Below are 7,500 nucleotides of genomic sequence, written 5' to 3' on the forward strand. Positions count from 1 at the left end.
AGTTATCACCTGCCGGAGACCATTTTAACTCATCTGAGATCTAAAGTCAGTTGTGGGGAACATAATTCCATGACGGAGATCGTTAGCGCCTGGCGGAGACCATTTTAACCAGCTGAGATTTCGAGTCAGTTGTGGGGACCATAATTTCATGGTGGAGACCGTTAGCGCCTGGTGGAGCCCATTTTAACGCAGCTGAAACGTCAAGTTAATTGTAAAGACCATAATTCTCAAGTGGGGACAGTTAGCGCCTGGCAGAGACCATTTTAACTCAGCTGAGATCTCAAGTGGGAAACATAATTCCATGATGGAGACCGATAGTGCCTGGCGGAGACCATTTCAACCAGCTGAGATCTCGAGTCAGTTGTGGGGACCATAATTCCATGGTGGAGACCGTTAGCGCCTAGTGGAGCCCATTTTAACGCAGCTGAAACGTCAAGTTGATTGTAAGGACCATAATTCTCAAGTGGGGACAGTTAGGGCCTGGTGGAGACCGTTTTAACTCAGCTGAGATCTCAAGTCAGTTGTGGGAAACATAATTCCATGATGGAGACCGTTAGCGCCTGGCAGAGACCATTTTAACCAGCTGAGATCTCGAGTCAGTTGTGGGGACCATAATTCCATGATGGAGACCGTTAGCGTCAATATTTTCAGTCATCTAAGATCTCGAGCCAGTTGCGGGGATCATAATTCCATGGTGGACACTGTTAGCACCTACATTTTAACTCAGCTAAGATCACGAGTTCTGTTATGGGTACCATAATTCCATGGTGGTGACCATTAGCACCTACATTTTAACTCAGCTAAGATCCCGAGTCAGTTATGGGGACCATAATTCCATGGTGGAGACCGTTAGCGCCTACATTTTAACTCAGCTAAGATCTCGAATCAGTTGTGGGAACCATAATTCCATGGTGGAGACAGTTAGCGCATGGCAGAGACCATTTTAACTCTGCTGAGATCTCGAGTCGGTTGTGGGGGCCATAATTCCATGATGGAGATTGTTAGCACCTGGCGGAGACCATTTTAACCAGCTGAGATCTTGATTCAGTTGTGGGGACCATAGTTCCATGGTGGAGACCGTTAGTGCCTGGCGGAGACCATTTTAACCAGCGGAGATCTCGATTCAGTTGTGGGGACCATAGTTCCATGGTGGAGACCGTTAGCGCCTGATGGAGGCCATTTTAACTCGGCTGAGATCTCGAGTCAGTTGTGGGGAACATAATTTCATGATGGAGACCGTTAGTGCCTGGCGGAGACCATGTTAAGCAGCTGAGATCTCGATTCAGTTGTGGGGACCATAATTCCATGGTGGAGATCCTTAGCGCCTGGCGGAGACCTTTTAACCAGCTGAGATCTCGATTCAGTTGTGGGGAACATGATTTCATGGTGGAGACCGTTAGCGCCTGGCGGATACATTTTTAACTCAACTGAGATCTCGATTCAGTTGTGGGGAACATGATTCCATGATGGAGACCGTTAGCGTCTGGCGGAGACCATTTTAACTCAGCTGAGATCTCGAGTCAGTTGTGAGGACCATAATTCCATGATGGAGACCGTTAGCGCCTACATTTTAACTGAGCTAAGATCTCAAGTCAGTTTGGGAGACTATCCTTTACCCCATGACTTAGACCATTAACATCTCATAAGCGTATTTTGGAGACCGATAGCCCCTGGTTACATCGTTTTGCATTGTTGACCGTTATCCCATAACGAACACCTAACGGTAGCGCATGGCGGAGATCGTTTGTGATTTAATTCTTTTCAAAGCTCTCATAGCTGGAAATCGTCCTATGCGCTTTAAATATTAATAATTCGAGCAATTCCAATAAAATCCAAGAGAAATATTTATTCATTTGGTAGGGAGCGACCAATTATCTGGGATCAGAAATCACTTATACGGCGGTTACGGAAAATTATTATGAAATAGTTGTCGATGATGATGATGATGATGATGATGCCAACTGAGAGGATAATGTTTATTAGTTTTCATGGCTATTGTAGTGATTATCATTATGATTATATCCAATGTTTTTCGTAAGCTCAGATGATTATCATGATGGAGGAAAGCTTACAAATTACGATATTTTTCGGTATTATTATTTCGGTATTATAAATGTCAAATTTCCCTCAAAATTATTTTTCCAAAAGATTCTAACGTGATTAGTTGACATTTTCGTATTAATGAGGCTTATTATTACAATATTCTATGTCTTGACAATTGCCAGGGAGCTGTTTACAATAGGTATGATAAATCTACAATGGTTATAGTACAGTTTAGTTACTATATCCATTGTGAATTTTGTTACAATTTGTATTGTAAGCTGAGGTTACTATAGGTATTTAACTATCATTACAATTGGTATTGTAAATTTTTGCAACAATATCCAAAGTGATCTGACGTTACAATAGCTATAGCAAATTATTGTTACAATCGTTATCTTAAACTGGCGTCATATAGTTATCGTAAACTGACGTTACAATGGCTATAATAATTTGCCGTTACAATAGCTAAATTATGTCGTTATAATAGCTATAGTAATCTATCGTTACAATAGCTAAAGTAAACTGTCGACATAATAGCAGTGTCAAAGTCTCGTTACAATATTTATAGAAAACCGTCTTTAAAATCACCAAAGCAATCAGCTGTTACCTTGTTATTACAATAGCTAAAGTAAACTATCATTACAAAAGCTGTAGTAATCTAACATTACATTAGCTGTAGTAAACTGTTTTTTTACAATAGCTAAATTAACGTGGCTTTACAATATCAATAGTCATTGACGCCAAAAAGACATTGCCTCATTCTCCTGAAACTGAACACGAACCCAACTTTGCAGAACGAACGTTGTAGGCTCTCAGCCGTGGTTGTGGGTAACAATGAGCTTCGAGACGCTCACTGAAACCTTGGGTAATGTGTACACTTGTTTTGTTATGTTTGTAGCAGCTGTAGTACATTCATATATCAATTAGGACTTTTATTTAACTGAAAGTTTGCCTGATAATTTTTTTTTTGTATCAGCATAATTGAAAAATCTTTACCTGAAGGAACTTTAACTCCTTTGAGAATTCTTTTTCCTGTGATTATCATTATCAATATTATTTTTATTTAGTTCTCCTTTTCCTAAACGGACGTGTATATATATATATATATATATATATATATATATATATATATATATATATATATATATATATATATATGTATATATATATATACAGTATATATATGTGTGTATATATACATTTATACATATTTATACATATATATATATATATATATATATATATATATATATATATATATATATATATATATAAATAGAAAGAGAGAGAGATGGCCATTTTTTAATGTTTGAAGGCTCAAATCAAAACCAGTAAGAAATATACGCCATTGCTCCATCAGGAACAGACGTAAGGAAATAGACACAGAGTGACAGAGACCATTTGATGCAATAAGTAGATACAAATCACAAGAAAGTAAATCCGAACAAATAAAATGAGATTTTCTATCTCGAATAATGTCGGATTTTTTTTTTCTCAAAGCGGCTTTTCATTTACCCAGACAAATAGAACGTGACTATCTTTTTATCTTTTTGATTTATCAACCTTCAAACGAAGGCCTTTCTTTTTATCTTCATAGACTTGTGATGTTGCTGGTGGCAAACGTTAGAATTCCAAAGGGGGGAGGGGGGTTGGGGGTTACTCGTTTATTGATATTTATTGTACAAACAGAGAATTTTTGTTTTGGCAATCACATAAATGGCTGAACTACTCACACAGTGAAATCTGAGTGTTTGACATTTTTGGATGTCTGTGCAAACAATGGAAAACGTCTTCTTGCTGTTCTTTTATATGTGATGCTGTCAGGTGTTTTTATATCTATAAATCTATCTAATATGTATATATATATATATATATATATATATATATATATATATATATATATATATATATATACATATGTGTATATATGTTTATTATATATGTGTATATACATATATCTATCTATTTATGTATATATATATATATATATGTATGTATATATATATATATATATATATATATATATATATATATATATATATATATATATACCATTACCAGTTTTAGCTCATATCCGAAAAGTGGTAAATTAGTACCAGGGCATCATAAGCATTATCCTTTTTTTTTCCAAAGTGGTCATCGTGACTCTCTTGCATATTCATACGTCATTAAGATGATAATAAGCTGGACAAATGGGATTCATGATGAGTAATAAGTGCCAAGTGTTGGATAATTCATACTCGTTCGTTGTGAGGTATCTCTACCTATGACTGACTCCATAGCATTGTTTTCATAAAGTCCCCTGCCTCTGTCATACTTCGTTATCACGGGAGTTGTGCATCTTTCATCCTTGTTCGCCCATGGTTGTGGAGGCTTACTGGAAACGTCCCTGCATGGCGATCGCCGGACTGAGGTTTCGAGTTCCGCTCGAGCTCGGTAGCTTTTTGTAGTGTGTGCGACCTTAACATTCCAGTTAGCTATGAATTTTCGTTTATTCTTTAAGACGTGCAACTTCTGGGCTGGCTACGGCTTTTTTCGCCATGATGGGGGTAACTTAGCAAAATTGACAGGTGATAAATTAAATGGAACTGATGTATTTTTTACACATAATTGGAAGTTCGTCCGTTGGAGTTTGTATTTTTTTTCTAGTTTAGAGATATTCAACCCACCTTGTAACAAATATTTTGTGATTCATTTGTTATTAATTAGAGCGACCAATGGGATCACTAAGCTAGTGTCCCTCTATAACCCAGCCTAGAAGAAAAAAAAAATAAAACGAAGGAAGATAGTTAATAAAGAAGATGGGAAAGTCAAAAGAGTCAATAACAAAATAATTTCTAAGCTTTGCAATAAAATAAAAAGAAAAAAATCCACCGAACTACACAATGAAATGGTTAGTAATGTAGTTGGAACCACATCAGTGTGTTTCCCTAGATTTATTCACTTGTCATTCTCGAACCACTCCATCTTAGGTGACATTTTGGAGTCGATTATTTTTACGTAATCCCAAGACAAACAAGCAAACAGAGCAGTCTGTATTCCAACGATTTGATTGTTCATTATTGTAATTGATTTACATGAAAGCCAAACCCCTTATGTTCAGATCATCGTATCATGAAATGCCCTGAAGCTGTAAATGTTCAACACTGAAGGTATCTAAAAAATTATGGCTTAAAATATTTCGAGTAGACTTCCGATGTTTAGAAGTAATTCTTCAACGCTTTTGTGTTCGTACGACCAAATAATGTAACCTAAAACTATTTTGCCTTTTGAAATTATATCGCAGATGGGATTTTTTTTTTAATACTATCTGGATTGAGTAAATTTTTTTTTTCTTTAAATTAGCAACGTTTTATGAAAACCAATTGCCCACAACTTGCTTTGTCTTTTAACACATTTTGCACTGGGAGAGGTAATTGATTGTTTAATTGATTTAAAGTTTTCAGGCATCCGATGGGAGAGGTGAAATGTACACATCATTTTCATACAAGTGCTTTAGTACTTTATGGGTATTTTAATAAAACCATGTTCATGTTTCTCCGTCCATTAAATCTTACAATTTAGGACTGGTTGGTATTCTTATTTGTTTTACTATATGTATTGTTCGTAATCTTTTTGGACTAAATTGCAGTTTGGCAAGAAACCAAGAAGTGTGGACTCAAAGATATTGTTCTCTCGTAGTAAGAAAGTGTATTAATACTTACTTTACTTTTACATACTTTGACGGCTGTTTTCCTGTCCCATACAGCAGAGGAACCCCACTCTCTACAGGACCTCCACTGTCGTTATATCTTGTTCGTTCAAAGTATTCAACGTTTCATATCACGTATTGCCCATTTACTATTATCGCTGTTAAGCTGTTTTTCTTTCTCGTTTTTCTTGCTTCTTTTGTCAGGGCTATATAAAGACATTAAGTCACCTGTTCCATTGTCCTATTCGTTTAAAACAATGATGACTCACTGTTTCTTTAAAGTTGCAAATAAATGTTGTCACTTGATATTATCGCCGGTGAATTTCCATTGGAAAAAAAACTTAACTGAGAATTTTAACTAAAATTTAAAAGGGAAGGTTTTAGAACGTCTTAAAAGAATAAAAAAAAATTGTACGTTTATGGCGATTGCATATCTAAAAAAAGAATGGCTGAGGATATAGATTACCAAACGTTACTTAACCTTACGACAAATCCCAACCTTAGTAGTTAAGAACAAGCGGTAGAGAGTTATAACGAGTCCTGCAAGCCAGTAGAGTAAGTATTCTTATACCTATGTCTAATGACAAGATAAATCCCTTGGTAGTGAGCTCGATAAGCTGGAAATATGCCACTGTCTCGTTTGTTTACCGGATAATTTGTCTAAAATGGCACAAATTCGAAGGAGGTAAGCTATGTCGTCAGTCACCTTTTGTTTTTTTATTGTTTGTCATCTATTCCATCTCTTTTTTTATATCTAGGGATGTGAGGAATGTGGAGACGTGTCCTGATACATGTATGATGATAAATTGAACAACATAAATCCGTAGCAAGTTACTGAAATATGAGGGAAACCATTTTCTGGAAACTTTTCTTTAGTAAAACATGTTCGTATTTCACAAAAAAAAACAGATCAGTGACAGTATAATAATAATAATAATAATAATAATAATAATAATAATAATAATGGTTTAATTAAGATAAAAAAAAACTCTTCGTCCACTCATATAATACGAAATTTTAGCAAGTGAATCTTTACGTCATCCGACAAACAAGAAGAAGAAAAACAAAGACTGTGTTGACTCCTTGGCAGCAGGTGACAGAACCGGGGTAAACAAAACTTGACGTTCGTTTGTATGCGGAGTACTTTCATTTTGTGTGAGTGTTTGCCGTAATTTCGCTATTCTGCCTTGACATTCGGATATTATCTTTTTATTTGTGCGTCCTGGAGTCGTCACATCACGGCAAAATGTTCAAATTGCTGCAAGGTTATATTTTGGAATAAAAAGAAAAGAAGTTGTCTAACTGTGTATGGAAACTTAGCAAATATCAATTTGTTGTCCAGCAAGGAATGTCATCCTGGCCTGAGAATGTGTAAGTACTGAGGATTTTTTTTTTTTTGGCAAATTCTTTTTGTTTTATGATTCCCCATCGAATTTGTCATGTGATATTTTTTTCCTGTGAATGCTGCTTAAATATAAAATGAACCTAGCCTAACTCACCTAACCTAACGAAGGTACGCCAAGCGGTAATCTTATTTCGTAAGCATAACACAGTAATTCCTCAATAATATGACAGTGATTTTTAAGGTGTGTTAAATATTGTAGTGTTTTATTATATTGAAGTATTGTACGGTGATTTAACTAGAATTCACCTGATTTGTTCTACAATTTTTAAGATGGACTTCGTTAGATTTACAATATCAGGGTGAATTTACACCATATACTGAACTTTGGTTTATTTCCACTGAATATTGTGTTTTAAGTGAA

The sequence above is a fragment of the Palaemon carinicauda genome, chromosome 21, assembly GCF_036898095.1.
Source record: "Palaemon carinicauda isolate YSFRI2023 chromosome 21, ASM3689809v2, whole genome shotgun sequence".
NCBI classification, from domain to species: Eukaryota; Metazoa; Arthropoda; class Malacostraca; order Decapoda; family Palaemonidae; genus Palaemon; species Palaemon carinicauda.